Below are 22271 nucleotides of genomic sequence, written 5' to 3'. Positions count from 1 at the left end.
AAGCTTATATAATTTTACATCTGGAAGACTTAATTGAAAACGACATTCGTGTGAATTTTCTCTCGTCTTTAAGTAGATAGCCTTGCCGGGGGTTCGGTTCTATGCGGACTTTCACCTGGTTGGGATCGCGGGATCGAGATGAGGTGACACAGAGCTGGCCGTGCGAGAAGACCACCGTCTCCAGATCGATTTCAACGCGATCGAACGTCTGTCCCTGCGCCTCCGTCGTTCATGCAGGGGGCGCGTATGTTTGCAGCGCCCCCTGCATGAAAACGACGGAATGTGCAGCGTTCGTCACGAAGTTGTGCGTAAGTGCCATAAGGCGCTGTAAGCTGACCTGCCACCACGTTCACGGGTCAACAGGGAGCAGCCGAGAGAGAGAGCGAGGGGCGTAGGGGTCGACCAAAGGTTAAACCCCTGGCCCCCCCCCCCGTGACCAGAGACTAACACCCCTGACCCCCCACCTGTCCCCTAAGGCCCCTTAAGATTAGACCTTCCAGAAGGTTCTGGGAGGGGGGGGGGGTCAGGAGGGGATGGGTGACCCCGACCTGGTGATAAAAGGCCGGCCCTCTGGACGGGCCGGGCAGTGTTCACCAACTCAAGCCTGAAGACATCCGAAGACCTGAAGACTGGACCAGAACCTGGGGACCCTCAACCGAGGCTCTTGTTAGAGCCGGGTTGTAGCGGACCAGGGGTGAGCTCCCGTACCCTGGCTGGGACGGGTCGTCCAATCTTCCCTTAACGCCGGGCTAAGGGACCCGTGGGTAGCAGAGCCCGGAGTGTGCAGGCTGCGATAGAAGGGAGGCTGTCACTCCCGGAGACTATCGTGTGGAAGGGGCCTTACCCCTTCGTGTTACAGTAGTGTGTAGAGCCGAGTTCGAAAGTTATAATAAACGCGTTGCCCCAACCAGATGTCTCCGTGTGGTTGGTTAAGGACACAACACTTACATAAAAGAGTGTAGCCAGTGGGTTTTGGAAGTACCTTCGTCTTACAGAAATCAATTTCGCGTGAGCCCACCGCATTAAAACGATGCTCAGCTTAGCGGGGCGAGTCACGGTGTGGGGAGGGGGGTCACCTTATCTTAGTCACGTGACGTAGCTCACGTGACTTCTGACGCGACAATGTCTGGATGTTTTCGCCTGAGGACGACCGCTCGTGTTGCGATCGAAACGTCGTGATTTATTATTTTATTTATTTTTTCTACCTGCGTGACTTTACCGAAAGAACCAAAGAGTCTGAAAGACGTCTTGTCTGCTGGTCTTGTTCATATCTGTGTACATCAATATCCCACATTGCTTACACGTACACACCACACACAATTAAATAAATATAAACTAGAACGACTGGGCGAGTTAAGTTTGTTCGATTCAACATGTCTGTGTCTCTGTTCGCCTCTGTGTCTCTCTCTGCCTGTGTCTCTCTGTCTCTGTGATCCTCTTGTCTGTTTTTGTCCGCCTGTCTTGTCTGTCTGTGTCTGTCTATCAGCGTCTGTCCAACTGTAGTCAACGACTGTCAGTAGCAGCAGGCGCCCGTTCAGCTCCCACAGCTACACGCCACTCAAACTTGCTCCCAACACACAAAGATCCCCCGTATAGCCTGCACAGAATGTTGGGGCAAGTGCAGTTAGCGAGCACCTATTAAGGGTGGGACGGCACACGAGTGGGTGGGTGGCCAGCACCACGCCCGGCCGCCTTTGTCTCCATAGTGGCGATGTTTACACACCGCACCGGGTACTCGTTTGAGGCTGAGTCGACGTAGGGGAGGCTCAGGACCGGTTCAGAAAATCGTCACTGGCGGTGTTGGCCACGAGCGGGAATGGAACTCGGCTGGTCGGGAGCGGAGCGCAGCGCTCAACACCGCTCCCCTTCTGTCAACAAACTTTAACTCTGACCCCGCTCTCTGACGTCACCGCTCAGCGTGACCTCATCGGCGTCAAACGCCAGGGGGAGGTAGGCCTTGCTAGTGACGTCATGTCAGCCACCCCCGAACACCGCTCTCTTGAGCGTGACGTCTCCGTTCGGCCGCTGCCGATTTCTGTTCCGGTGCCAATCCTTATTTGGGCAAAGCTACGCCTGGTGACATGTTAATGAGCGAGAGCTCATTAACAAAATGTATTCGTGAAAGCCGTCGCGACGGGTCCAGAACCCACGCCCCACCCTTTTACATGAGCCGGGAGCATTAACATAATTTATTTACGTAGGAGCCGCTCATTGTGGGAGGGGAGTGTTATCGTTCCCCATCAGTGACGTCATGTCACCGCCTGCTGCCGCGTGACGTCACGAGATAACAGGAAGCTGCTGCTCCGCCCGTGCACAGAAATCCGAGGTGAGAATTCTCATCGCGGTTGTGGTGGTGGTTGTAGTGGTGGTTGTTGTGGTGGTGGTTGTTGTCGTGGTGGAGGTTGTCGTGGTGGTGGTTGTTGTGGTGGTGGTTGTTGTGGTGGTGGTTGTGGTGGTGGTTGTTGTGGTGGTGGTTGTTGTGGTGGTGGTTGTTGTGGTGGTGGTTGTGGTGGTTTTGGTTGTTGTGGTGGTGGTTGTTGTGGTTGTTGTTGTGGTGGTTGTTGTGGTGGTGGTTGTTGTGGTGGTTGTTGTGGTGGTGGTTGTTGTGGTGGTGGTTGTTGTGGTGGTGGTTGTTGTGGTGGTGGTTGTTGTGGTGGTTGTTGTGGTGGTGGTTGTTGTGGTGGTTGTTGTGGTGGTTGTGGTGGTGGTGGTTGTGGTGGTGGTTGTTGTGGTGGTGGTTGTTGTGGTGGTTGTTGTGGTGGTGGTTGTTGTGGTGGTGGTTGTGGTGGTGGTTGTTGTGGTGATGGTTGTTGTGGTGGTTGTTGTGGTGGTGGTGGTTGTGGTGGTGGTCGTTGTGGTGGTGGTGGTTGTTGTGGTGGTGGTTGTTGTGGTGGTTTTGGTTGTTGTGGTGGTGGTTGTTGTGGTGGTTGTTGTGGTGGTGGTTGTTGTGGTGGTGGTTGTTGTGGTGGTAGTTGTTGTGGTGGTGGTTGTTGTGGTGGTGGTTGTTGTGGTGGTGGTTGTTGTGGTGGTGGTTGTTGTGGTGGTGGTTGTTGTGGTGGTGGTTGTTGTGGTGGTGGTTGTTGTGGTGGCGGTTGTTGTGGTGGTGGTTGTTGTGGTGGTTGTTGTGGTGCTGGTTGTTGTGGTGGTGGTTGTTGTGGTGGTTGTGGTGGTGGTTGTTGTGGTGGTTGTTGTGGTGGCGGTTGTTGTGGTGGTGGTTGTTGTGGTGGTGGTTGTTGTGGTGGTGGTTGTTGTGGTGGTTGTTGTGGTGGTTGTTGTGGTGGTTGTTGTGGTGGTGGTTGTTGTGGTGGTTGTTGTGGTGGTGGTTGTTGTGGTGGTTGTTGTGGTGGTGGTTGTTGTGGTGGTGGTTGTTGTGGTCGTGGTTGTTGTGGTGGTGGTTGTTGTGGTGGTTGTTGTGGTGGTGGTTGTTGTGGTGGTTGTTGTGGTGGTGGTTGTTGTGGTGGTGGTGGTTGTTGTGGTGGTTGTGGTGGTTGTTGTGGTGGTTGTTGTGGTGGTTGTTGTGGTGGTGGTTGTTGTGGTGGTTGTTGTGGTGGTGGTTGTTGTGGTGGTGGTTGTTGTGGTGGTGTTGTGGTGGTGGTTGTTGTGGTGGTTGTTGTGGTGGTGGTTGTTGTGGTGGTGGTTGTTGTGGTGGTAGTTGTTGTGGTGGTGGTTGTTGTGGTGGTGGTGTTGTGGTGGTGGTTGTTGTGGTGGCGGTTGTTGTGGTGGCGGTTGTTGTGGTGGCGGTTGTTGTGGTGGTGGTTGTTGTGGTGGTTGTTGTGGTGGTGGTTGTTGTGGTGCTGGTTGTTGTGGTGGTGGTTGTTGTGGTGGTGGTTGTTGTGGTGGTTGTTGTGGTGGTGGTTGTTGTGGTGGTTGTTGTGGTCGTGGTTGTTGTGGTGGTGGTTGTTGTGGTGGTTGTTGTGGTGGTGGTTGTTGTGGTGGTTGTTGTGGTGGTTGTTGTGGTGGTGGTTGTTGTGGTGGTTGTTGTGGTGGTGGTTGTGGTGGTGGTTGTTGTGGTGGTTGTTGTGGTGGTGGTTGTGGTGGTTGTGGTTTTGGTTGTTGTGGTGGTGGTTGTTGTGGTGGTTGTTGTTGTGGTTGTTGTGGTGGTGGTTGTTGTGGTGGTTGTTGTGGTGGTGGTTGTTGTGGTGGTGGTTGTTGTGGTGGTGGTTGTTGTGGTGGTGGTTGTTGTGGTGGTTGTTGTGGTGGTGGTTGTTGTGGTGGTTGTTGTGGTGGTTGTGGTGGTGGTGGTTGTGGTGGTGGTTGTTGTGGTGGTGGTTGTTGTGGTGGTTGTTGTGGTGGTGGTTGTTGTGGTGGTTGTTGTGGTGGTGGTTGTGGTTGTTGTGGTGGTGGTTGTTGTGGTGGTGGTTGTTGTGGTGGTGGTTGTTGTGGTGGTGGTTGTGGTGGTGGTTGTTGTGGTGATGGTTGTTGTGGTGGTTGTTGTGGTGGTGGTTGTGGTGGTGGTCGTTGTGGTGGTGGTGGTTGTTGTGGTGGTGGTTGTTGTGGTGGTTTTGGTTGTTGTGGTGGTGGTTGTTGTGGTGGTTGTTGTGGTGGTGGTTGTTGTGGTGGTGGTTGTTGTGGTGGTGGTTGTTGTGGTGGTGGTTGTTGTGGTGGTGGTTGTGGTGGTTGTGGTTTTGGTTGTTGTGGTGGTGGTTGTTGTGGTGGCGGTTGTTGTGGTGGTGGTTGTTGTGGTGGTTGTTGTGGTGCTGGTTGTTGTGGTGGTGGTTGTTGTGGTGGTTGTTGTGGTGGTGGTTGTTGTGGTGGTTGTTGTGGTGGCGGTTGTTGTGGTGGTGGTTGTTGTGGTGGTGGTTGTGGTGGTTTTGGTTGTTGTGGTGGTGGTTGTTGTGGTGGTTGTTGTTGTGGTGGTTGTTGTGGTGGTGGTTGTTGTGGTGGTTGTTGTGGTGGTGGTTGTTGTGGTGGTGGTTGTTGTGGTGGTGGTTGTTGTGGTGGTGGTTGTGGTGGTTTTGGTTGTTGTGGTGGTGGTGGTTGTTGTGGTGGTTGTTGTGGTGGTTGTGGTGGTGGTGGTTGTGGTGGTGGTTGTTGTGGTGGTGGTTGTTGTGGTGGTTGTTGTGGTGGTGGTTGTTGTGGTGGTTGTTGTGGTGGTGGTTGTGGTTGTTGTGGTGGTGGTTGTTGTGGTGGTGGTTGTTGTGGTGGTGGTTGTTGTGGTGGTGGTTGTTGTGGTGATGGTTGTTGTGGTGGTTGTTGTGGTGGTGGTTGTGGTGGTGGTCGTTGTGGTGGTGGTGGTTGTTGTGGTGGTGGTTGTTGTGGTGGTTTTGGTTGTTGTGGTGGTGGTTGTTGTGGTGGTTGTTGTGGTGGTTGTTGTGGTGGTGGTTGTTGTGGTGGTGGTTGTTGTGGTGGTAGTTGTTGTGGTGGTGGTTGTTGTGGTGGTGGTTGTTGTGGTGGTGGTTGTTGTGGTGGTGGTTGTTGTGGTGGTTGTTGTGGTGGTGGTTGTTGTGGTGGTGGTTGTTGTGGTGGTGGTTGTTGTGGTGGCGGTTGTTGTGGTGGTGGTTGTTGTGGTGGTTGTTGTGGTGCTGGTTGTTGTGGTGGTGGTTGTTGTGGTGGTTGTTGTGGTGGTGGTTGTTGTGGTGGTTGTTGTGGCGGTTGTTGTGGTGGTGGTTGTTGTGGTGGTGGTTGTTGTGGTGGTGGTTGTTGTGGTGGTTGTTGTGGTGGTTGTTGTGGTGGTGGTTGTTGTGGTGGTTGTTGTGGTGGTGGTTGTTGTGGTGGTTGTTGTGGTGGTGGTTGTTGTGGTGGTGGTTGTTGTGGTCGTGGTTGTTGTGGTGGTGGTTGTTGTGGTGGTTGTTGTGGTGGTGGTTGTTGTGGTGGTTGTTGTGGTGGTGGTTGTTGTGGTGGTGGTGGTTGTTGTGGTGGTTGTGGTGGTTGTTGTGGTGGTTGTTGTGGTGGTTGTTGTGGTGGTGGTTGTTGTGGTGGTTGTTGTGGTGGTGGTTGTTGTGGTGGTGGTTGTTGTGGTGGTGTTGTGGTGGTGGTTGTTGTGGTGGTTGTTGTGGTGGTGGTTGTTGTGGTGGTGGTTGTTGTGGTGGTAGTTGTTGTGGTGGTGGTTGTTGTGGTGGTGGTGTTGTGGTGGTGGTTGTTGTGGTGGCGGTTGTTGTGGTGGCGGTTGTTGTGGTGGCGGTTGTTGTGGTGGTGGTTGTTGTGGTGGTTGTTGTGGTGGTGGTTGTTGTGGTGCTGGTTGTTGTGGTGGTTGTTGTGGTGGTGGTTGTTGTGGTGGTTGTTGTGGTGGTGGTTGTTGTGGTGGTGGTTGTTGTGGTCGTGGTTGTTGTGGTGGTGGTTGTTGTGGTGGTTGTTGTGGTGGTGGTTGTTGTGGTGGTTGTTGTGGTGGTTGTTGTGGTGGTGGTTGTTGTGGTGGTGGTTGTGGTGGTGGTTGTTGTGGTGGTGGTTGTTGTGGTGGTGGTTGTGGTGGTTGTGGTGGTTTTGGTTGTTGTGGTGGTGGTTGTTGTGGTGGTTGTTGTTGTGGTGGTTGTTGTGGTGGTGGTTGTTGTGGTGGTTGTTGTGGTGGTGGTTGTTGTCGTGGTGGAGGTTGTCGTGGTGGTGGTTGTTGTGGTGGTGGTTGTGGTGGTGGTTGTGGTGGTGGTTGTTGTGGTGGTGGTTGTTGTGGTGGTGGTTGTTGTGGTGGTGGTTGTGGTGGTTTTGGTTGTTGTGGTGGTGGTTGTTGTGGTGGTTGTTGTGGTGGTGGTTGTTGTGGTGGTTGTTGTGGTGGTGGTTGTTGTGGTGGTGGTTGTTGTGGTGGTGGTTGTTGTGGTGGTTGTTGTGGTGGTGGTGGTTGTTGTGGTGGTTGTTGTGGTGGTTGTGGTGGTGGTGGTTGTGGTGGTGGTTGTTGTGGTGGTGGTTGTTGTGGTGGTTGTTGTGGTGGTGGTTGTTGTGGTGGTTGTTGTGGTGGTGGTTGTGGTTGTTGTGGTGGTGGTTGTTGTGGTGGTGGTTGTTGTGGTGGTGGTTGTTGTGGTGGTGGTTGTGGTGGTGGTTGTTGTGGTGATGGTTGTTGTGGTGGTTGTTGTGGTGGTGGTGGTGGTTATGGTGGTGGTCGTTGTGGTGGTGGTGGTTGTTGTGGTGGTGGTTGTTGTGGTGGTGGTTGTTGTGGTGGTTTTGGTTGTTGTGGTGGTTGTTGTGGTGGTTGTTGTGGTGGTGGTTGTTGTGGTGGTGGTTGTTGTGGTGGTAGTTGTTGTGGTGGTGGTGGTTGTGGTGGTGGTTGTTGTGGTGGTGGTTGTTGTGGTGGTTGTTGTGGTGGTGGTTGTTGTGGTGGTGGTTGTTGTGGTGGCGGTTGTTGTGGTGGTGGTTGTTGTGGTGGTTGTTGTGGTGCTGGTTGTTGTGGTGGTGGTTGTTGTGGTGGTTGTTGTGGTGGTGGTTGTTGTGGTGGTTGTTGTGGTGGCGGTTGTTGTGGTGGTTGTTGTGGTGGTGGTTGTTGTGGTGGTGGTTGTTGTGGTGGTTGTTGTGGTGGTTGTTGTGGTGGTTGTTGTGGTGGTGGTTGTTGTGGTGGTTGTTGTGGTGGTGGTTGTTGTGGTGGTTGTTGTGGTGGTGGTTGTTGTGGTGGTGGTTGTTGTGGTCGTGGTTGTTGTGGTGGTGGTTGTTGTGGTGGTTGTTGTGGTGGTGGTTGTTGTGGTGGTTGTTGTGGTGGTGGTTGTTGTGGTGGTTGTTGTGGTGGTGGTTGTTGTGGTGGTGGTTGTTGTGGTGGTTGTGGTGGTTGTTGTGGTGGTTGTTGTGGTGGTTGTTGTGGTGGTGGTTGTTGTGGTGGTTGTTGTGGTGGTGGTTGTTGTGGTGGTGGTTGTTGTGGTGGTGTTGTGGTGGTGGTTGTTGTGGTGGTTGTTGTGGTGGTGGTTGTTGTGGTGATGGTTGTTGTGGTGGTAGTTGTTGTGGTGGTGGTTGTTGTGGTGGTGGTGTTGTGGTGGTGGTTGTTGTGGTGGCGGTTGTTGTGGTGGCGGTTGTTGTGGTGGCGGTTGTTGTGGTGGTTGTTGTGGTGGTTGTTGTGGTGGTGGTTGTTGTGGTGCTGGTTGTTGTGGTGGTGGTTGTTGTGGTGGTGGTTGTTGTGGTGGTTGTTGTGGTGGTGGTTGTTGTGGTGGTGGTTGTTGTGGTCGTGGTTGTTGTGGTGGTGGTTGTTGTGGTGATTGTTGTGGTGGTGGTTGTTGTGGTGGTTGTTGTGGTGGTTGTTGTGGTGGTGGTTGTTGTGGTGGTGGTTGTGGTGGTGGTTGTTGTGGTGGTGGTTGTGGTGGTGGTTGTTGTGGTGGTGGTTGTTGTGGTGGTGGTTGTGGTGGTTGTGGTGGTTTTGGTTGTTGTGGTGGTGGTTGTTGTGGTGGTTGTTGTTGTGGTGGTTGTTGTGGTGGTGGTTGTTGTGGTGGTTGTTGTGGTGGTGGTTGTTGTGGTGGTGGTTGTTGTGGTGGTGGTTGTTGTGGTGGTGGTTGTTGTGGTGGTTGTTATGGTGGTGGTTGTTGTGGTGGTTGTTGTGGTTGTTGTGGTGGTGGTTGTGGTGGTGGTTGTTGTGGTGGTGGTTGTTGTGGTGGTTGTTGTGGTGGTGGTTGTTGTGGTGGTTGTTGTGGTGGTTGTGGTTGTTGTGGTGGTGGTTGTTGTGGTGGTGGTTGTTGTGGTGGTGGTTGTTGTGGTGGTGGTTGTGGTGGTGGTTGTTGTGGTGATGGTTGTTGTGGTGGTTGTTGTGGTGGTGGTTGTGGTGGTGGTCGTTGTGGTGGTGGTGGTTGTTGTGGTGGTGGTTGTTGTGGTGGTGGTTGTGGTGGTGGTTGTTGTGGTGGTCGTTGTGGTGGTGGTGGTTGTTGTGGTGTTGGTTGTTGTGGTGGTTTTGGTTGTTGTGGTGGTGGTTGTTGTGGTGGTTGTTGTGGTGGTTGTTGTGGTGGTGGTTGTTGTGGTGGTGGTTGTTGTGGTGGTGGTTGTTGTGGTGGTGGTTGTTGTGGTGGTGGTTGTTGTGGTGGTGGTTGTTGTGGTGGTGGTTGTTGTGGTGGTGGTTGTTGTGGTGGTGGTTGTTGTGGTGGCGGTTGTTGTGGTGGTGGTTGTTGTGGTGGTTGTTGTGGTGCTGGTTGTTGTGGTGGTGGTTGTTGTGGTGGTTGTTGTGGTGGTGGTTGTTGTGGTGGTTGTTGTGGTGGCGGTTGTTGTGGTGGTGGTTGTTGTGGTGGTGGTGGTTGTTGTGGTGGTGGTTGTTGTGGTGGTTGTTGTGGTGGTTGTTGTGGTGGTTGTTGTGGTGGTGGTTGTTGTGGTGGTTGTTGTGGTGGTTGTTGTGGTGGTTGTTGTGGTGGTGGTTGTTGTGGTGGTTGTTGTGGTCGTGGTTGTTGTGGTCGTGGTTGTTGTGGTGGTGGTGGTTGTTGTGGTGGTTGTTGTGGTGGTGGTTGTTGTGGTGGTTGTTGTGGTGGTTGTTGTGGTGGTTGTTGTGGTGGTGGTTGTTGTGGTGGTGGTGGTTGTTGTGGTGGTTGTGGTGGTTGTTGTGGTGGTTGTTGTGGTTGTTGTGGTGGTGGTTGTTGTGGTGGTTGTTGTGGTGGTGGTTGTTGTGGTGGTGGTTGTTGTGGTGGTGGTTGTTGTGGTGGTTGTTGTGGTGGTGGTTGTTGTGGTGGTGGTTGTTGTGGTGGTAGTTGTTGTGGTGGTGGTTGTTGTGGTGGTGGTGTTGTGGTGGTGGTTGTTGTGGTGGCGGTTGTTGTGGTGGCGGTTGTTGTGGTGGCGGTTGTGGTGGTGGTTGTTGTGGTGGTTGTTGTGGTGGTGGTTGTTGTGGTGCTGGTTGTTGTGGTGGTGGTTGTTGTGGTGGTGGTTGTTGTGGTGGTTGTTGTGGTGGTGGTTGTTGTGGTGGTGGTTGTTGTGGTCGTGGTTGTTGTGGTGGTGGTTGTTGTGGTGGTTGTTGTGGTGGTTGTTGTGGTGGTTGTTGTGGTGGTTGTTGTGGTGGTGGTTGTTGTGGTGGTGGTTGTTGTGGTGGTTGTGGTGGTTGTTGTGGTGGTTGTTGTGGTGGTTGTTGTGGTGGTTGTTGTGGTGGTGGTTGTGGTGGTTGTTGTGGTGGTGGTTGTGGTGGTGGTTGTTGTGGTGGTTGTTGTGGTGGTTGTTGTGGTGGTGGTGGTTGTGGTGGTTGTTGTGGTGGTGGTTGTGGTGGTGGTTGTTGTGGTGGTTGTTGTGGTGGTTGTTGTGGTGGTGGTTGTGGTGGTGGTTGTGGTGGTGGTTGTTGTGGTGGTGGTTGTGGTGGTGGTTGTTGTGGTGGTTGTTGTGGTGGTTGTTGTGGTGGTTGTTGTGGTGGTGGTTGTTGTGGTGGTTGTTGTGGTGGTGGTTGTTGTGGTGGTTGTTGTCGTGGTGGTGGTTGTGGTGGTTGTTGTGGTGGTGGTTGTTGTGGTGGTTGTTGTGGTGGTGGTTGTTGTGGTGGTGGTTGTGGTGGTGGTTGTTGTGGTGATGGTTGTTGTGGTGGTTGTTGTGGTGGTGGTTGTTGTGGTGGTGGTTGTTGTGGTGGTGGTTGTTGTGGTGGTGGTTGTTGTGGTGGTGGTTGTTGTGGTGGTTGTTGTGGTGGTGGTTGTGGTGGTGGTTGTGGTGGTGGTTGTTGTGGTGGTGGTTGTTGTGGTGGTTGTTGTGGTGGTGGTTGTTGTGGTGGTTGTTGTGGTGGTGGTTGTTGTGGTGGTTGTTGTGGTGGTGGTTGTGGTTGTTGTGGTGGTGGTTGTGGTGGTGGTTGTTGTGGTGGTGGTTGTTGTGGTGGTGGTTGTTGTGGTGGTTGTTGTGGTGGTGTTGGTTGTTGTGGCGGTTGTTGTGGTGGTGGTTGTTGTGGTGGTGGTTGTTGTGGTGGTGGTTGTTGTGGTGGTGGTTGTGGTGGTGGTTGTTGTGGTGATGGTTGTTGTGGTGGTTGTTGTGGTGGTGGTTGTTGTGGTGGTCGTTGTGGTGGTGGTTGTTGTGGTGTTGGTTGTTGTGGTGGTTTTGGTTGTTGTGGTGGTGGTTGTTGTGGTGGTTGTTGTGGTGGTGGTTGTTGTGGTGGTTGTTGTGGTGGTTGTTGTGGTGCTGGTTGTTGTGGTGGTGGTTGTTGTGGTGGTTGTTGTGGTGGTGGTTGTTGTGGTGGTTGTTGTGGTGGCGGTTGTTGTGGTGGCGGTTGTTGTGGTGGTGGTTGTGGTGGTGGTTGTTGTGGTGGTTGTTGTGGTGGTTGTTGTGGTGGTGGTTGTTGTGGTGGTGGTTGTTGTGGTGGTTGTTGTGGTGGTGGTTGTTGTGGTGGTTGTTGTGGTGGTGGTTGTTGTGGTGGTGGTTGTTGTGGTCGTGGTTGTTGTGGTGGTGGTTGTTGTGGTGGTTGTTGTGGTGGTGGTTGTTGTGGTGGTTGTTGTGGTGGTTGTTGTGGTGGTTGTTGTGGTGGTGGTTGTTGTGGTGGTTGTGGTGGTGGTTGTTGTGGTGGTGGTTGTTGTGGTGGTGGTTGTTGTGGTGGTGGTTGTTGTGGTGGTGGTTGTTGTGGTGGTTGTTGTGGTGGTGGTTGTTGTGGTGGTGTTGTGGTGGTGGTTGTGGTGGTTGTTGTGGTGGTGGTTGTTGTGGTTGTTGTGGTGGTGGTGTTGTGGTGTTGGTTGTTGTGGTGGCGGTTGTTGTGGTGGCGGTTGTTGTGGTGGTGGTTGTTGTGGTGGTGGTTGTTGTGGTGGTGGTTGTTGTGGTGCTGGTTGTTGTGGTGGTGGTTGTTGTGGTGGTGGTTGTTGTGGTGGTTGTTGTGGTGGTTGTTGTGGTGGTGGTTGTTGTGGTCGTGGTTGTTGTGGTGGTGGTTGTTGTGGTGGTTGTTGTGGTGGTGGTTGTTGTGGTGGTTGTTGTGGTGGTTGTTGTGGTGGTGGTTGTTGTGGTGGTGGTTGTTGTGGTGGTTGTGGTGGTTGTTGTGGTGGTGGTTGTTGTGGTGGTTGTGGTGGTTGTTGTGGTGGTGGTTGTGGTGGTGGTTGTTGTGGTGGTGTTGTGGTGGTGGTTGTTGTGGTGGTTGTTGTGGTGGTGGTTGTTGTGGTGGTTGTTGTGGTGGTGGTGGTTGTGGTGGTTGTTGTGGTGGTGGTTGTTGTGGTGGTGGTTGTTGTCCTGGTGGTTGTTGTCGTGGTTGTTGTGGTGGTTGTTGTGGTGGTGGTTGTGGTGGTTGTTGTGGTGGTGGTTGTTGTGGTGGTGGTTGTTGTTGTGGTGGTTGTTGTGGTGGTTGCTGTGGTGGTGGTGGTTGTTGTGGTGGTGGTTGTTGTGGTGGTGGTTAAATTTCGATTTAAAGCTTTCGTGACTGCAATGATTCATCTTCTTTGGTTCTTTCGGTAAAGTCACGTAGAATGATAATAAAATAATAAATTGATAAAATAAAATAACACAATAATATTCTCACGACGTTTCGGCCACAACACAAGCGGCCTTCATCAGGTGAAGGGGGGCGAGACTGTCTGGTAGGACAGCGCTGGAGTGAAAGAGCCACGTTCAGATACGGCCTTTAAGCTGTGTGAGAGGAACAAAGCGCCTGCTGCAGAAATAGAGCTTGTACCTGCTGCAGAAATAGCTACGTTAAAGTCAGAGCATACACATTCACCGAGGCCCTTAGTACAAATCAAACAGGAGAATTTAGCATTGAAATAACTAGGCGAATCCAGCATTGAAACAACTGAGTGATTAGCTAGTGACTGGTCACAGAAATGACTACACATCTGAGCTATTCACAGTACTATATAGTGAACCAATAAAAACTAAAATATAAATTACCTTCATGTTATCAATAAACTCTATATTCTCCAATCAGCTAAGCTACCAACAATAAGTCGTTATATATCACAATGCTATATGGCGAAAAAATGGGTGGATTCTTACCCTCAAATTTCAGCACCACGGATAGCTACGGGCTCCGTTCAGACGGACGAGTTCGTCCATGGTCGGAACAGAGGAGGGGGAGAGAGACAGCTGCGAGGCCCTAGTATGCTCCATATTGTAAAACTATACCATTAACCCTGGTGTGAGAGGTATTAAGAGGCAATGCTGGCGAAAGAGCTGCGGTCTGAAGGTCATCGTAAAAGTACAATTAATTAAGAACAGAAATGATTTAAAACATCTTTCCAGTGGTTACTAAGCCTGAATCCATCTTCTCGGTTGAAATTATCTCTGTGCTTGTATATGTGAATGGCCTCATGAACGAATCTCTCATGGTAGCCGGTTGGTTTGCAAAGAACCTCCGTCTTGGAGAAGTCAATGTCATGTGAGCCCACTGAATTATAACAGTGATCTGCCACGGCAGAGGAGTTCGTCCTACCATGTTTCAAGTCTGCTTTGTGTTCGCGGATGCGGTCCGAGATATGTCTTTTGGTTTCTGCAATGTAGCTACTACCACAGAGGCACTTTAGTTTGTAAATGCCCGGGTACTGTATGTCTGGAACAGCATCTTTTACAGATGGAACTAAATCACGGATTTTATGTACTGTGTTGAATCGGACCTGGATCTTGTGTTTTTTCAGGATTTTGGAGATCTTTTTAGTGACCCCTGCAATGTAGGGTAAGGTGATGGTTTTGAGTGGCTCCACAAGAGGATCCTTCTTCATGACTGGAGTGATGGCTTTGCGGATTGTGTAGTCGGAGTAGCCATTAGCCCTGAGAGCCTGGTGTACGTGCTTGAGTTCACTGGTAATGTGTTCCTGGTCGGAAATGCATTGGGCTCTATGGTATAGAGTCTTGATGAGGGAGTTCTTCTGGGATGGATGGTGGTGGGAATCCGGTTTCAAGTAAGCATCTGTATGGGTAGCTTTCCTGTAGACAGAGTGGCTCATTGAACCATCATGTCTTCTTTTAATTAAGACATCCAAAAATGGTAGTTTGCCATCTTTTTCGACCTCCATGGTAAATCTGATGGCTGGGTGTATGGAATTGATGTGGTCGCGGAATTGGTCTAGAGCAGGCTGGCCATGTGGCCAGATGACAAAGGTGTCATCAACGTACCTCTTCCATAAGGTCGGGCGTAGAGTGGCAGTCTGGATGGCGTCAGTTTCAAATTTTTCCATGAATACGTTGGCTACAACCGGAGATAGGGGGGAGCCCATTGGGGTGCCCTCAGTTTGTTTGTAGAAAGTTCCATTCCAGGTGAAGTAAGTGTTGGTTAAGCAATGTCTCACCAGGGGGGGTACATCAGTATGCAGTCCTTGATGAACCAGGTCTTCAATGATAGCGATGGTGTCAGGTACCGGGACTTTGGTGAACAAGGACACCACATCAAAACTGACAAGCAGGTCGTTTGGGGACAGGGAAATGCCTTTGATTGTCGATACCAGGTGAGTAGAATTTAGTACCGCAGAGGTGGTTTTTCCAGTGAAAGGTCGCAGTATATCAGCAAGAAAACGTGCCAGTTTGTAGGTGGGGGAGCTGATAGTAGAGACGATGGGACGACGGGGTGTATCTTCTTTGTGTATCTTTGGAAGGCCATATAATCTTGGTGGTGTGGCAGCAGAGGGCTTCAACGAGAACTGTTTGATCTCATCAATTAATGCTGTTGAATCAGAGATTATTTTGTTCGTTTTGGTGACCAGGCTGTTGGTGGGATCTCTTTTTATTTTTGTGTAGCTGCCATCGTTGAGTAGTTCTTGAATTTTGTTGTTATATTCTGTTTTGTCCATGATGCCAGTGGCATTGCCTTTGTCGGCTGAGAGGACGACAATATCATCCCTATTTTTTAATTGAGATAATTCAAAACGTTCGTCTTTGCTGATGTTGCTGGGTGGCAACTTAGCGTTTTTGAGGGTTGCAGCGATTTCAGATCTTGCTACGTCTGCAGAGATGTGACTCAAGCCCTTGAGTGCAACGTCGACATGGGCAATGATATAATTAACCGGTAAGTGTCTCGGTGTGACAGCAAAGTTTAGACCTTTAGCTAAAACGGATTTCAGACCATCAGAAATGGAACTGTTACTGCGATTAATTACGACTTTGTTGACGTCTATCTTTTCGGTGTGTGGATCCGATTTTTTGCTGGAGAGGTGATTGAATTTGGAAATCAAATTGTCCCTACATTTGTTCGACATAGTGGCAGCCGAAGAGGTAGTCATATTGTCTACATGTTCCCAATCCGATGTAGACATTGTTGCTGTCAATTTTAAGTGTGATTTGTAGAGTGTCTTGTCTAACTGATCGAGTTCGGTGCGTGTAAGTCTGATTTTTTCCGAGATAAGAGCGAAGCTAGTTCTAGCTAGAATTCGTTTTGCATTGAGAGAAGTTGCAACAGCAGAGGTTAGTGTAAATGCGGTTGGTATTACCTTAGAGTCGCGGCATCTCTTCAGAAAGGTGAGAGACTCGATTAGTTGAGCCTTCTTATCCCGAAGTCTGTTGAATGATCTTAAGGATGTGTGGAATCCCTCCCCGTAGAGGCGGTTAAATTTCGATTTAAAGCTTTCGTGACTGCAATGATTCATCTTCTTTGGTTCTTTCGGTAAAGTCACGTAGAATGATAATAAAATAATAAATTGATAAAATAAAATAACACAATAATATTCTCACGACGTTTCGGCCACAACACAAGCGGTCTTCATCAGGTGAAGGGGGGCGAGACTGTCTGGTAGGACAGCGCTGGAGTGAAAGAGCCACGTTCAGATACGGCCTTTAAGCTGTGTGAGAGGAACAAAGCGCCTGCTGCAGAAATAGAGCTTGTACCTGCTGCAGAAATAGCTACGTTAAAGTCAGAGCATACACATTCACCGATGCCCTTAGTACAAATCAAACAGGAGAATTTAGCATTGAAATAACTAGGCGAATCCAGCATTGAAACAACTGAGTGATTAGCTAGTGACTGGTCACAGAAATGACTACACATCTGAGCTATTCACAGTACTATATAGTGAACCAATAAAAACTAAAATATAAATTACCTTCATGTTATCAATAAACTCTATATTCTCCAATCAGCTAAGCTACCAACAATAAGTCGTTATATATCACAATGCTATATGGCGAAAAAATGGGTGGATTCTTACCCTCAAATTTCAGCACCACGGATAGCTACGGGCCCCGTTCAGACGGACGAGTTCGTCCATGGTCGGAACAGAGGAGGAGAGAGACAGCTGCGAGGCCCTAGTATGCTCCATATTGTAAAACTATACCATTAACCCTGGTGTGAGAGGTATTAAGAGGCAATGCTGGCGAAAGAGCTGTGGTCTTAAGGTCATCGTAAAAAATACAATTAATTAAGAACAGAATAGCTCAGATGTGTAGTCATTTTATTATGTTATTATCATTCTACGTGACTTTACCGAAAGAACCAAAGAAGATGAATCATTGCAGTCACGAAAGCTTTAAATCGAAATTTAACCGCCTCTACGGGGAGGGATTCCACACATCCTTAAGATCATTCAACAGACTTCGGGATAAGAAGGCTCAACTAATCGAGACTCTCACCTTTCTGAAGAGATGCCGCGACTCTAAGGTAATACCAACCGCATTTACACTAACCTCTGCTGTTGCAACTTCTCTCAATGCAAAACGAATTCTAGCTAGAACTAGCTTCGCTCTTATCTCGGAAAAAATCAGACTTACACGCACCGAACTCGATCAGTTAGACAAGACACTCTACAAATCACACTTAAAATTGACAGCAACAATGTCTACATCGGATTGGGAACATGTAGACAATATGACTACCTCTTCGGCTGCCACTATGTCGAACAAATGTAGGGACAATTTGATTTCCAAATTCAATCACCTCTCCAGCAAAAAATCGGATCCACACACCGAAAAGATAGACGTCAACAAAGTCGTAATTAATCGCAGTAACAGTTCCATTTCTGATGGTCTGAAATCCGTTTTAGCTAAAGGTCTAAACTTTGCTGTCACACCGAGACACTTACCGGTTAATTATATCATTGCCCATGTCGACGTTGCACTCAAGGGCTTGAGTCACATCTCTGCAGACGTAGCAAGATCTGAAATCGCTGCAACCCTCAAAAACGCTAAGTTGCCACCCAGCAACATCAGCAAAGACGAACGTTTTGAATTATCTCAATTAAAAAATAGGGATGATATTGTCGTCCTCTCAGCCGACAAAGGCAATGCCACTGGCATCATGGACAAAACAGAATATAACAACAAAATTCAAGAACTACTCAACGATGGCAGCTACACAAAAATAAAAAGAGATCCCACCAACAGCCTGGTCACCAAAACGAACAAAATAATCTCTGATTCAACAGCATTAATTGATGAGATCAAACAGTTCTCGTTGAAGCCCTCTGCTGCCAGACCACCAAGATTATATGGCCTTCCAAAGATACACAAAGAAGATACACCCCGTCGTCCCATCGTCTCTACTATCAGCTCCCCCACCTACAAACTGGCACGTTTTCTTGCTGATATACTGCGACCTTTCACTGGAAAAACCACCTCTGCGGTACTAAATTCTACTCACCTGGTATCGACAATCAAAGGCATTTCCCTGTCCCCAAACGACCTGCTTGTCAGTTTTGATGTGGTGTCCTTGTTCACCAAAGTCCCGGTACCTGACACCATCGCTATCATTGAAGACCTGGTTCATCAAGGACTGCATACTGATGTACCCCCCCTGGTGAGACATTGCTTAACCAACACTTACTTCACCTGGAATGGAACTTTCTACAAACAAACTGAGGGCACCCCAATGGGCTCCCCCCTATCTCCGGTTGTAGCCAACGTATTCATGGAAAAATTTGAAACTGACGCCATCCAGACTGCCACTCTACGCCCGACCTTATGGAAGAGGTACGTTGATGACACCTTTGTCATCTGGCCACATGGCCAGCCTGCTCTAGACCAATTCCGCGACCACATCAATTCCATACACCCAGCCATCAGATTTACCATGGAGGTCGAAAAAGATGGCAAACTACCCTTTTTGGATGTCTTAATTAAAAGAAGACATGATGGTTCAATGAGCCACTCTGTCTACAGGAAAGCTACCCATACAGATGCTTACTTGAAACCGGATTCCCACCACCATCCATCCCAGAAGAACTCCCTCATCAAGACTCTATACCATAGAGCCCAATGCATTTCCGACCAGGAACACATTACCAGTGAACTCAAGCACGTACACCAGGCTCTCAGGGCTAATGGCTACTCCGACTACACAATCCGCAAAGCCATCACTCCAGTCATGAAGAAGGATCCTCTTGTGGAGCCACTCAAAACCATCACCTTACCCTACATTGCAGGGGTCACTAAAAATATCTCCAAAATCCTGAACAAACACAAGATCCAGGTCCGATTCAACACAGTACATAAAATCCGTGATTTAGTTCCATCTGTAAAAGATGCTGTTCCAGACATACAGTACCCGGGCGTTTACAAACGAAAGTGCCACACACCGAAAAGATAGACGTCAACAAAGTCGTAATTAATCGCAGTAACAGTTCCATTTCTGATGGTCTGAAATCCGTTTTAGCTAAAGGTCTAAACTTTGCTGTCACACCGAGACACTTACCGGTTAATTATATCATTGCCCATGTCGACGTTGCACTCAAGGGCTTGAGTCACATCTCTGCAGACGTAGCAAGATCTGAAATCGCTGCAACCCTCAAAAACGCTAAGTTGCCACCCAGCAACACCAGCAAAGACGAACGTTTTGAATTATCTCAATTAAAAAATAGGGATGATATTGTCGTCCTCTCAGCCGACAAAGGCAATGCCACTGTCATCATGGACAAAACAGAATATAACAACAAAATTCAAGAACTACTCAACGATGGCAGCTACACAAAAATAAAAAGAAATCCCACCAACAGCCTGGTCACCAAAACGAACAAAATAATCTCTGATTCAACAGCATTAATTGATGAGATCAAACAGTTCTCGTTGAAGCCCTCTGCTGCCAGACCACCAAGATTATATGGCCTTCCAAAGATACACAAAGAAGATACACCCCTTCGTCCCATCGTCTCTACTATCAGCTCCCCCACCTACAAACTGGCACGTTTTCTTGCTGATATACTGCGACCTTTCACTGGAAAAACCACCTCTGCGGTACTAAATTCTACTCACCTGGTATCGACAATCAAAAGCATTTCCCTGTCCCCAAACGACCTGCTTGTCAGTTTTGATGTGGTGTCCTTGTTCACCAAAGTCCCGGTACCTGACACCATCGCTATCATTGAAGACCTGGTTCATCAAGGACTGCATACTGATGTACCCCCCCTGGTGAGACATTGCTTAACCAACACTTACTTCACCTGGAATGGAACTTTCTACAAACAAACTGAGGGCACCCCAATGGGCTCCCCCCTATCTCCGGTTGTAGCCAACGTATTCATGGAAAAATTTGAAACTGACGCCATCCAGACTGCCACTCTACGCCCGACCTTATGGAAGAGGTACGTTGATGACACCTTTGTCATCTGGCCACATGGCCAGCCTGCTCTAGACCAATTCCGCGACCACATCAATTCCATACACCCAGCCATCAGATTTACCATGGAGGTCGAAAAAGATGGCAAACTACCCTTTTTGGATGTCTTAATTAAAAGAAGACATGATGGTTCAATGAGCCACTCTGTCTACAGGAAAGCTACCCATACAGATGCTTACTTGAAACCGGATTCCCACCACCATCCATCCCAGAAGAACTCCCTCATCAAGACTCTATACCATAGAGCCCAATGCATTTCCGACCAGGAACACATTACCAGTGAACTCAAGCACGTACACGAGGCTCTCAGGGCTAATGGCTACTCCGACTACACAATCCGCAAAGCCATCACTCCAGTCATGAAGAAGGATCCTCTTGTGGAGCCACTCAAAACCATCACCTTACCCTACATTGCAGGGGTCACTAAAAAGATCTCCAAAATCCTGAACAAACACAAGATCCAGGTCCGATTCAACACAGTACATAAAATCCGTGATTTAGTTCCATCTGTAAAAGATGCTGTTCCAGACATACAGTACCCGGGCGTTTACAAACTAAAGTGCCACACACCGAAAAGATAGACGTCAACAAAGTCGTAATTAATCGCAGTAACAGTTCCATTTCTGATGGTCTGAAATCCGTTTTAGCTAAAGGTCTAAACTTTGCTGTCACACCGAGACACTTACCGGTTAATTATATCATTGCCCATGTCGACGTTGCACTCAAGGGCTTGAGTCACATCTCTGCAGACGTAGCAAGATCTGAAATCGCTGCAACCCTCAAAAACGCTAAGTTGCCACCCAGCAACATCAGCAAAGACGAACGTTTTGAATTATCTCAATTAAAAAATAGGGATGATATTGTCGTCCTCTCAGCCGACAAAGGCAATGCCACTGTCATCATGGACAAAACAGAATATAACAACAAAATTCAAGAACTACTCAACGATGGCAGCTACACAAAAATAAAAAGAGATCCCACCAACAGCCTGGTCACCAAAACGAACAAAATAATCTCTGATTCAACAGCATTAATTGATGAGATCAAACAGTTCTCGTTGAAGCCCTCTGCTGCCAGACCACCAAGATTATATGGCCTTCCAAAGATACACAAAGAAGATACACCCCTTCGTCCCATCGTCTCTACTATCAGCTCCCCCACCTACAAACTGGCACGTTTTCTTGCTGATATACTGCGACCTTTCACTGGAAAAACCACCTCTGCGGTACTAAATTCTACTCACCTGGTATCGACAATCAAAGGCATTTCCCTGTCCCCAAACGACCTGCTTGTCAGTTTTGATGTGGTGTCCTTGTTCACCAAAGTCCCGGTACCTGACACCATCGCTATCATTGAAGACCTGGTTCATCAAGGACTGCATACTGATGTACCCCCCCTGGTGAGACATTGCTTAACCAACACTTACTTCACCTGGAATGGAACTTTCTACAAACAAACTGAGGGCACCCCAATGGGCTCCCCCCTATCTCCGGTTGTAGCCAACGTATTCATGGAAAAATTTGAAACTGACGCCATCCAGACTGCCACTCTACGCCCGACCTTATGGAAGAGGTACGTTGATGACACCTTTGTCATCTGGCCACATGGCCAGCCTGCTCTAGACCAATTCTGCGACCACATCAATTCCATACACCCAGCCATCAGATTTACCATGGAGGTCGAAAAAGATGGCAAACTACCCTTTTTGGATGTCTTAATTAAAAGAAGACATGATGGTTCAATGAGCCACTCTGTCTACAGGAAAGCTACCCATACAGATGCTTACTTGAAACCGGATTCCCACCACCATCCATCCCAGAAGAACTCCCTCATCAAGACTCTATACCATAGAGCCCAATGCATTTCCGACCAGGAACACATTACCAGTGAACTCAAGCACGTACACCAGGCTCTCAGGGCTAATGGCTACTCCGACTACACAATCCGCAAAGCCATCACTCCAGTCATGAAGAAGGATCCTCTTGTGGAGCCACTCAAAACCATCAACTTACCCTACATTGCAGGGGTCACTAAAAAGATCTCCAAAATCCTGAACAAACACAAGATCCAGGTCCGATTCAACACAGTACATAAAATCCGTGATTTAGTTCCATCTGTAAAAGATGCTGTTCCAGACATACAGTACCCGGGCGTTTACAAACTAAAGTGCCACACACCGAAAAGTTAGACGTCAACAAAGTCGTAATTAATCGCAGTAACAGTTCCATTTCTGATGGTCTGAAATCCGTTTTAGCTAAAGGTCTAAACTTTGCTGTCACACCGAGACACTTACCGGTTAATTATATCATTGCCCATGTCGACGTTGCACTCAAGGGCTTGAGTCACATCTCTGCAGACGTAGCAAGATCTGAAATCGCTGCAACCCTCAAAAACGCTAAGTTGCCACCCAGCAACATCAGCAAAGACGAACGTTTTGAATTATCTCAATTAAAAAATAGGGATGATATTGTCGTCCTCTCAGCCGACAAAGGCAATGCCACTGTCATCATGGACAAAACAGAATATAACAACAAAATTCAAGAACTACTCAACGATGGCAGCTACACAAAAATAAAAAGAGATCCCACCAACAGCCTGGTCACCAAAACGAACAAAATAATCTCTGATTCAACAGCATTAATTGATGAGATCAAACAGTTCTCGTTGAAGCCCTCTGCTGCCAGACCACCAAGATTATATGGCCTTCCAAAGATACACAAAGAAGATACACCCCTTCGTCCCATCGTCTCTACTATCAGCTCCCCCACCTACAAACTGGCACGTTTTCTTGCTGATATACTGCGACCTTTCACTGGAAAAACCACCTCTGCGGTACTAAATTCTACTCACCTGGTATCGACAATCAAAAGCATTTCCCTGTCCCCAAACGACCTGCTTGTCAGTTTTGATGTGGTGTCCTTGTTCACCAAAGTCCCGGTACCTGACACCATCGCTATCATTGAAGACCTGGTTCATCAAGGACTGCATA

General features: G+C 49.0%; 1 protein-coding gene across 7 annotated transcripts in view; it reads left to right on the top strand.

The window, feature by feature from the left end:
- The window catches only part of LOC116958482 (uncharacterized), a 40782-nt gene that overhangs the window by 6405 nt on the left and 12106 nt on the right, over window positions 1–22271 (top strand). For 3 of the 7 annotated variants that reach the window (XM_076058712.1, XM_076058707.1, XM_076058710.1), the window contains exon 1: window positions 2189–2326. The exons of the other annotated variants lie outside the window; for them this stretch is intronic. The gene's annotated coding sequence lies outside the window, so the exon portion shown is untranslated. Of the gene's footprint in view, window positions 1–2188; window positions 2327–22271 lie in introns of those variants that run through there. 7 annotated transcript variants of the gene reach the window in all.

Source organism: Petromyzon marinus (assembly GCF_048934315.1).
Source record: "Petromyzon marinus isolate PM22_M1 ecotype Great Lakes invasive population chromosome 78 unlocalized genomic scaffold, UKy_Petmar_22M1.pri1.0 chr78_unloc.1, whole genome shotgun sequence".
In the NCBI taxonomy this organism is placed as follows: Eukaryota; Metazoa; Chordata; class Hyperoartia; order Petromyzontiformes; family Petromyzontidae; genus Petromyzon; species Petromyzon marinus.
This window is presented reverse-complemented; position numbering and strand designations above follow the sequence as displayed.